This window comes from Tamandua tetradactyla, chromosome 25 (genome assembly GCF_023851605.1).
Source record: "Tamandua tetradactyla isolate mTamTet1 chromosome 25, mTamTet1.pri, whole genome shotgun sequence".
In the NCBI taxonomy this organism is placed as follows: domain Eukaryota; kingdom Metazoa; phylum Chordata; class Mammalia; order Pilosa; family Myrmecophagidae; genus Tamandua; species Tamandua tetradactyla.
Window position 1 is genome coordinate 33,229,660 of NC_135351.1, and position 9,711 is coordinate 33,239,370.

General features: G+C 39.8%; 1 pseudogene; it reads right to left on the bottom strand.

Moving 5' to 3' along the window:
* Nucleotides 1-3,244: 3,244 nt before the first annotated feature.
* On the bottom strand, nt 3,245-9,441 carry LOC143668982 (UPF0688 protein C1orf174 pseudogene; annotated as a pseudogene).
* Nucleotides 9,442-9,711: the final 270 nt, after the last annotated feature.

Genomic DNA, 9,711 nt, shown 5'->3' on the forward strand with positions numbered 1-9,711 from the left:
TGAGGGGTGCCCATTGATAATAAGGATTAGGGAAGGTTTGCTTTTAAGTGTTGAAGTGTATGTTTACTTCTTATTGCAAGAAGAGTATAACTTACTGGTAAACTGCAGCTTTGGAAACAAAGTGCCCTTTTACTCTTGTAGGAATGTGGATGCTAACTGAATACCTACGCATGGTTTCAATTAAGCAGAGGAACGCTAAATATAAAGCTTAAATTGATGAAAACAGCCAAACTTTCTGACAAACCAATAAATTGGAGTCTAGAACTCATTGCAGAAACCGAATGGCAGCCAGAGAAACATTGCTGGATCATCAATTTTTCATTTAATTTTTGTGTTAGTTTATACTTGAACAGAAAAAAAAGAATACTAGGAAAATAATTTAAATTCTTCCCAGCTATAAACAGAGAATATGCATATTGGAATGGAGAGCTTATTCTTGACTGCATGCTACTGAGCTGATTACTTGTTCTTTCAGCAATTTTCTTGTTGAATTTTTGGAAATTTAAGACAAAGGTTTCAGAGGACTCTCATGTCAATATTTTGGCAAATGACCTGGCAAAATGCTAGTGAGTGTACTCTTTTCCCCCTAACTCCTCAGAACTACTCAATGGCAAGCCTTATTTTTAAAAAATGTTGTTTTAGTTTTACTTCCCTCAGATTTTCTAACCCATTAATTTGCTGTCACGTAGAGATGACAATAGACTAGAAAGAAGTTGTAAGCATGGAGAAGAAAATTCTAAATTTCTGACTGAAAACAGAGAGTAAAATTACATAGTCAAAAATCTGACTCTGCAAATTTCTGTTTATGTTAGACATTTCTATTTCTAAGCTAGGAATTTACCTCTGAAAAGTCTTTTTATTTGGTGGGAAATGACAGGAAATAAATCTTATAAGCCAAAAAAAAAAGGGAAAAGCCCAGAGGAAACCAAGGCCATCAACTTTATCACTGTAATCTTCATGTGATGTGAAATGGGCACCCCTTTCTGAAACATTGCCTAGGAGCCCAGCTCCCACATCTGAATTTTCTCTCTCTCGTGGACTCAGAGGTCTCCCATGACCCTTTTGTCTAGCAGGAAGAATCGCTGCCTAGTGAGTTGGGATCTCTTCGCTTTCATAGCCCTATCACCAGCCAGTTGAACCCAGGGTTCTATTTTGGCACAGTTAGTAACTATTTTAATATATTTTTTCCTAACAACACTAGAGAGAAATAAAATATTTTGAATTAGATGGCCACTCAACACATTTTATTTTTTTGGACCTATTGCTTCTGTTTGCTCAAGTTTTCAAACCTTTTCTGAATGATTATTCAAATCTACCTATTTTAAATCAGCCTTAATTAATATATCACATATTTATTGAGACTCTATTTTGAATTTTCCTTGCCTATTTAACTGGTACCCAGAGAGGAAAAAATAAAGTAAACTTGTTTGAGGGTAGGAAACATATTTTTCCTTAAATTTACCTTTGTATGCAGTTGTTTATAAAGATGCTATCTTCATAAATATGTTCAATTAATATTGTACTAGTGTTCCATTACCTGCTGATTTTCAGATGAGTGGTGGTGCTCTATCAATCAATCAAATATTGATAGCATCTGATCTATAATAACTTTCCCTTCAAGCTTCATGTCAGCCACACATTTGATTAGCTTAAACCTCTTAGATCTTTGTTCAAATCACTGATAAAACCATTGAACTGAATTCTGCGTTAAACTCTTGGATGCCTGTCTCCATTTCAGTTGAGCTACAAATATTTATGGAGCATCCAGGCTCTTGGCTCAGCCTTGGGAAACAACGATAAAGCATATTACATGGTCTCTGCCCTTAGGTATCTGCTGATAGAAATGATAGTACCAGATGAATCTATGCATCTATTTGTATTCCCCTGGTCACATTTCTCATTCTTTCAATTTATTAAGTGCCTACGAAAGATAGATCTTGGAAAGAGGTAGAGCATAGTGTGGCCCTGATTTTATCTAGAAATTTATCCTGAAAGACTTCACTGACGATTTTGCTGTGGTCAAGGTCCACAAAGTCTGCTGATTTAGGCGAGTTTCACCCATGTGATCTTACCAAACAGATAGGCACAGCTTATAGGAAGCAAGCATAACTCTCGAGTTCAGGATGACTTCCGAAGCTTTCTGATCCTCGGGTTCCTTGGTCAGACTTGACTCTGACTTTCACCATCTTCTCTTGTCTGAATCACATTTTTCTAATTAGTTCTTTGTATTTGTGTTTCTCATCCATCCTTTTTTTTTTAGTCTCTCACAGCTCCTTACCCTCCAACTCTGCCCAGCCCTGTTCAGTTATCAAACTGGTGTTCAGCCTTTGGCCAATTTATTGCTTATTCCTATATTAGACTCACAAAAGACATGTGAGAATATCTAATATTTTGTTGGGCATGATATTTATAGGTCACTACACATTATCAGTCTCAATAAATAAATTTGCCCTAAACATACCTGAGAAAGCTTTAGCCTCTGGTCAAAACAAATTAAATCATATGCACCAAGGGGTAGGATCTATTTTGCTTTATACTGCAACATATGCGTTCAGGCTGGATAAATAGAAGGATTTTATGAGGATGGTGGGCAGGGTGTTTCAGAATGAGGCTTTCAGGAAAGTCTTTGTTTACCATCCTGCACTATTAGGCCCACTTCTTCCAATGTACCCCTCAAGGCCCACCTGGAATACCTGTCAACCTTCTTGTCAGATTCCTATTACAGCAGGGAAGTAAATGCAACCTAAAGGGTCCCACTGATTGAAGGTCAACCTTGTTGTAACTTTTCATTACAATTCCCTGCTGTAATTTTGATAGAGAAATGGTAACATTTGGATTCAACAACCTTTTTCTTTTTTCAAAACTAAATCCACTTAAATAGCTTTAAAATTTAAGTGAAGATTTTTAAAGCTATTTAAGTGAAGACTTGTATTTAAAAAGGTACCCACTAATTAATCCTACCCCCTTCAACTGACTCAAACCATCATTTTATATATATATACATACAAATATAAGAAAATACAGCAACATGGAGACAGCAGCTTTACAATCTCAACGATTATTACAGCAGTTAAAATAAATCTGTCCCAGTTTATTTTGTGTTTTGCATTATTTGTTGTAATCAGTTCTTGATTAAGAATCAGTTCTCTTGAGAATACATTTTATATGAATCCTGTAATGTGCTAAATGGTTGAATTGTTATCTGACTACATAAGCAAAGAAATTATTTTATTGATTTTATTATCTACATTTCTGCATCACCATCATCTTTTGCTTTGAAATGCATTTTTCTGAACTCTCAGCTGCTTGTTGAAGGACAAGACGAAGGTACTGGTGGAAGGTCCTGCATGACATTTCCGAAGAACTGGCTCACTGGCATTGGCTGATTCTGTTGCCATCTAGAAGGACACTGCTGTCCATATAGCTGGTGGCTTCTGGACTTTGTCTACCTCTGTGGCTAACTCATCCCACACTGTGGAGCTGCTCTCAGATGTTTCTGCTCTGGCTCTGTGTTTTGGCAGGGACAGACCATCTCCAATCTTTGTTGAACAACCATCATTCACAACTCTGCAGTGACTGAAGGAAAGCCTTCACCCTCCTGTGGCATGGGGGCACTAGCTTCATTTCCTGGAAACAACACACTGCTTCTAGGAAACGCCAGAGGCTCATTTCCACCAGGGGGCTCAGGTGTGATTTTTGGCAAGGAAGCACTACCACGTTTAGTTACTAGTTTCTGTAGGTCTGACTTCACAAGGCTATCTTTGTCATAATTGAACTACTTGGATATTCGTCTCTCAGTGGCTTTGTGTGATGAGGAAGTTGGATGGAGGCCAACCCAGGCTCCTGAGCAACATTTACCTCTCAGAAGAAGGTGGAGTGTGCTTTTTCAGCACTGAAGAGCACACTCCACCTGTGAGCAGCGGTGGTGCAGCTGGGGCTGGGTTTCCATCATCTCCAAGGGTAGGCGTGTGCTCCAAGAGCCCTGGCAGCAATGAAAGTCAGATATACAGAAAGAATCAAGGCCAACAGAGGTGAAATAACTTGCAAAGAGCTGCCGTTAATGTCTCTCTCATTGGAACAAAACCCTACCCCCAGGCCTGACAAGCATGCCCCTAAACACCTCAATTTTAGAGAATGGAATTAATCTTTTTAGTACAAGACTGCACTGGCTTCCCTCTTCTTCCTATGACAAATCCCCAAAACTCCTTACTTTTCCTGTGCTAGGTTCTAGGGAAAGGATGGCTCCAACGCCAGCTGCTGCCATTTACTGAATGGTGATGTGCTAGGAATTATGCTTGCTTTTTTTTTTTTTTTAACAGACTTGAAAAGCAGCTTCACGTCCATTTATGAGGACAACTTGGGTAAGAAACGTGTTTACGGTTACAAAGGATGTTTGGCTTGCAAGTCCCTGCTCCATCACCACAGGTCATCTTGGATATAATCTCCAGAAGCCAACCTCCTGGAACTGCCTAACTGCTTCTGATAGGGTCTGAACCAGGGTCATCTTGGGTCCATGACTCTAAAACAGACAGACTCTTTCTGTAGCAATTTGCTTCTAAGTGTTATCACTCTCTCTGAAGCAGCAGTTCTCAAATTTTAAGGTGTGATAGGCTCATTGGATGGGCTTGCCAAAAATTCAGCTTTGCAGGCTCCTCTGCAGAAGTAAATTTGGTTGTTCCCAGGGCTCAGGTAGCTAAGGTCGTTAGATATTCAAGATCTTTGCCCATTTTTCAGTTGGGTTCTCTGACTTTTTGTTGCTGATATTGCTCAATCAATTTATAAGAATCAAATCTGGTAGCATTTTGGTTTCAGGTTCATCATGGATAGAACTACCCTGAGGTATCAGCTGCAAAATGCTGAGAATCTACTACACTTTTTTTTTCCAATTTGGTTTGCTCCCACACAAACAACCCTACCATAAAACAATTTTCTCGTCATCAGGGTCCTCCTGGATCTGAGCAGATTGCATGATTTCTGGGACTTTGGAAGCATCCATGTGAGTGAGTGGTCTCCCCTGAAAAGCAACCTGGTGGCAATCATTTACTATTAAGGACTGGTGGTGTGTAGGTACTCTGATAGACACTTTGGCAATAAATTGTTATTCCTTAATGGATACATATCATGAAAACTTATTGTGTGCCTTTTTTTTTTGATATTTGATCTGAAATCTTGGGGGAAATTCCATCAGATATAAAATAGGAAGTTAAAGACTCAGAAGGTTCTCTGTGTTTATTTTTACCAAAATAATTGTGTAAAAGTTTCCCATAGAATCTATAACTACTAAGCAGTGAAGTTTCCTTGATGTACAAAAAGGGGAAAGAAAAAAAATGAGACACTTTTTTTTTATTCAGTTTTTTTTTTTTTTTTCGCACGGGCAGACACTGGGAAACAAACCAGGTCTCCGGCATGGCAGGCGAGGCTCTGCCTGCTGAGCCACCATGGCCCAAATGGGACACTTTTAAGATAGGAAAATTGTTGATATTTTAATTTAATTTTATTATGTAGCATAATAAAACAAAAATTACTGATGGAGAAAAATATATACATTTTTCCTGTTTTTTTTCCTTATTTTTGTCTTTTTTCCTGTTTGAAAGCCCAATAATGAAGGGTGAATATAAGTTTGGAATGTATTTAATGATAATTTGTAAACTGTATTTGAATTTTCATGTAAATGCTCAAACCAAACAGAATGGATTGGATGAATTCAATTAGAAAATGCATAGACACTCATATAATATTAGATGCGTTTATTAGGCCAAGATATAAAAATACATCCTCTTTTAATTCTTACCACACTCTGTGTTGTAGGTTCTATTATTATTATCTCCTTTTTATTTAACAGATGGAAAAACCGAGACTTCAAGATGTTAAATTCTGTTCTAGTTTACTAGCTGCCAGAATGCAATCTATCAGAAATGGAATGGCTTTTAAAAAGGGAAATTTAATAAGTTGCTAGTTCACAGTTCTGAGACCGAGAATATGTCCCAAGCTAAGGCATCCAGGGAAAGATATCTGGATGCAAGAAAGCCATGAAGTTCAGGATTTCTCTCAAGTAGAAAGGCGCATGGCGAGCATGGTCAGGATTTCTCTCTCGGCTGGAAGGGCACATGGGGAACCCCGGCATCATCTGCTAGCTTCCTCTCCAGCTCCCCGGGAGGCATTTTTCTTCTTCATTGCCAAAAGTTGTTGGCTGGCGGACTCTCTGCTTCGTGGTTCTGCGGCATTCTCTGTTGTGGCTATCTCGTGGCTATGTCATTCTTCCCTCCAAATCTCCTGCTTTCTCCAAATGTCTCCTCTTTTATAGAATTCCGGTAAACTAGTCAAGACCCACCTGGAATGGGTGGAGGCACGTCTCCACCTAATCCAGTTTAGCAACCACTCTTGACTGAGTCACATCTCCAGGGAGATGATCTAATTACAGTTTCAAACATACAGTATTGAATAGGGATTAGAAGAAATGGCTGCCTTTACAAAATGGGATTAGGATTAAAAAATGGCTTTTCTAGGGTACATACATCCTTTCAAACTGGCACAAATACCTTTCCCAAATCTACCATGCTCTTAAAGTCTATGCCTCCTTTGGATTTTTTTCTCAGAATTTGGGGTTTGTCATACAAATATTGCTATGATAGCATAAATTATTTAGCATCAAAGGCAGTGCTAATTACCATTGTTTGAAAGATTCTATGTAAATGTCTATATTTGTATCTATATAAATCCTCCCCTAAATACAGTGCAGAAAGTCCTATGAAAAATGTTAGGATAATGAAGACATGCTAACTCTGAATTTGAGACTAAAGATAATATTGCTCATTTATTATCAGCATGCAAAAAACAGACTTGAAAATAATGTAATAAAAGATTAAAAAGGACAGAGGGAATGATTAAAATGGAATAGTCATCCCCGAGATTTAATGAGAAACTGACAGGGTCCTTGGGATAGTCTTTTAGGAAATGCTTTTGCCTGTGGAATTCCTTCCTTCCCTGGGACTGTAACAAATGACATTTTGTTAATAGAGCAATTTATGACAAATCTCTTTCTGAGCCCTAGAAAAGCTGAATTTCGCTTCCAGGTTATATTTCTCTCATCCTTCCAAGGCCAAGTTTGAAAAAAACCTCTGAAAGCAGTCTCAATAAATATATGAGTTTGTTAGGAATATTTAGCCACTTTGGTCTTGTGACTATGGCAAATCATTCACTTGAGCTGAACCCGCAGGGCTTTTATTTCCAATTATGGGAAATACAATCTGGGTGAGAAGGAGAATGCTCTTTAAAGGGTGACGTTTGTGGGTCACTTCAAAGTTACGCTGCTTTCCTAGGACTCTCTCCTTGAGGAAACTTGCCATCATTCGCATGTGAGTTTCCATATGTAGCTTGGAAGGTGTCTTTCTCTTTCCCTTCCTGTGTTTCTGGTAGCTTTACAGATTCAAAATACCTCTCTCAGGACACTGGAGAAATCTGGGTCATGAGGCCAAGCAACCAGCTATGATTTAGAACAATCAAAATACCTAGAATATATTTTTCTACTTTGCCAGCAGTTTGATAAGTAAGCACTATAAACTTTGAAATGCTAAAGCTCAAGTCTCTATAGACTGTTCTGTTCACGATTCAACTCCTACATGATTTTATACAAAACAACACTGGCACTTACCTGTGTTTTTTTTTTTTTTTGGTTTCTTTAATCCATCATGGCACTTACCTTTTAAAAAAAGAATTTTTTTTTGTTAAGAAATATTGAAACGTGATATTTACCAAATTTTGGGAAACTGTGATGGAGGAGGAGACTAACTGGACAGCATTCTTATGTAGAAAGTCTTTTTTAGGATTGCCTTGCTCTTTCCATCACTTAGCAAATTCAGTAATCGCCACAATAAGTTATTTGAATGTACATTTCCATCACATAAAACCCATTTAAGGATGGATTCTTTACGTCCTTTTGATCTAGATGGAGGATATCTTCTTTCATGCCTCCCCCCCAAAAAATAAGGGGACTTCTATTTTGATTCCTAAGTCTTCTCAGTGCTTTGCATCATGCTAAGTGCTGAGGAATAAAAAAAAAAAACACCGTTCCGGTACTCAAGGAGCTTCCCTGCTCAAGCATTACACATCTACAAAATTACGGGTCTTGGTTTGCTTGAACTGTCATACTAAAGTACTACCGACTGGCTGGATTTAAACAACAGACACTTATATTCTCACAGTTCCAGGGGCCAGAAGTCTGAAATCAAGGTGTCAGCAAGACCAGGTTCCCCCGAAGTCTGCTGGAAGGAATCTGTCCCATGCCTCTCTCCTGGCTTCCAGAGAATGCTCCCTGGCATTCTCCAATATCTGCCTCTGTTGCCACATGGCGTTCTTCTCTCTATCTCTCTGGGTCTCTTCTCTTCTTATAAAGACACCAGTCTTCTTGGATTAAGGGCCACCTGAGTCCATTATGTCCTCATTTTAACTCTAATTCCACCTGTAACGGCTCTATTTCTGAATAAGGCTATATTTTCAGGTAACTGGGGTTAGGACTTCAGCATAATTTTTTGCAGGACATAATTCAACCCATGACAGCATGCTATGCTGCGCTCTATTGCTTTATGGATATTAAATTAAACATTACAATTTAAAAAATGATAGCGTTTCAGAGATGTTCTTAGTGGAACTGCAGTGTAGTAATAAGCAAGACTGGAAAGAAAAAGTTCCTTCCTCAAATTACTTTGGAAAGTGCTTGAGTTACCCAGGATTCCTCTTCTCCTCCTCCAGAAAAGGGCTAGTTGTGCAGCTTCTCCCAAACTTACCAGACCTCAGGTACACACACACACCTTTTTTTTTCTCAAACATTCCAAGGGGTGGAGTCCTGTGGAACACAACTGGTTTGACAACGCCATATTAGCTTTTTTTTTTTTTTTTGCATGGGCAGGCACCAGGAATCGAACTCAGGTCTCCAGCATGGCAGGTGAGAACTCTGCCTGTTGAGCCACCCTGGCCCGCCCCATATTAACTTTTGATACCTTCAATACTTTATGTAAAGGAGATTTGTTGGGCTAGAAAGTTCCAAGGTGACAGTTCTCAGGATGCTGCAAGAGCTGCTATCTGGCAGCCTGCTTTCATCGCTGGACAGCGCCCAAGGCCTGGGCACTGGGACCTGCCTCACCCTCCCTTAGGGAATCCCCCATCCCTCCCTGCCTCATTTGTTCAGGTCCCGTGGTCCTCTGCTGCCGTGGCGTGGCGGAAGGGAGGGGGTCAGGGAATCAGGGGGAGGCTGGTGCGCTCTCACAGCTGCAAATATCTCGGAGTGGCTCTCCACGGGGTGCCCAACTCCCCAGCACTGGAATGAACGGGAGTTGCCGCAGGGCTTTGTCTGTCCACAGTGACAGTGGAGGCAGCTACAGGCGGGCGGCCTTGGCGGTCCAGGGGACCTTCCCGGCCCCTGGCGTTTCCTGGATTGGTGCTCATTTCCCCTGAGCCTTCAAAATGTGCGTCACAACTTTCAGACCATCCGTTTCATCGGATCCTCCAGCAGACCCTGAACTGGCGGGGATTATGCCCACTTTCAGAGGAGCAATTTCAGTTTTACAAAGTAAAGGATTTGCCTAAAGTTACATGGTAAAGAAATAATCCAGTCGGTGTAAGAATATGCCACCGTTCTTCTCTGGATTGTCACAAAATCACCTTGGGATCTTGTGATTAAATCAACTCCATCCTGCAGATTCCAGTGTAATGGTC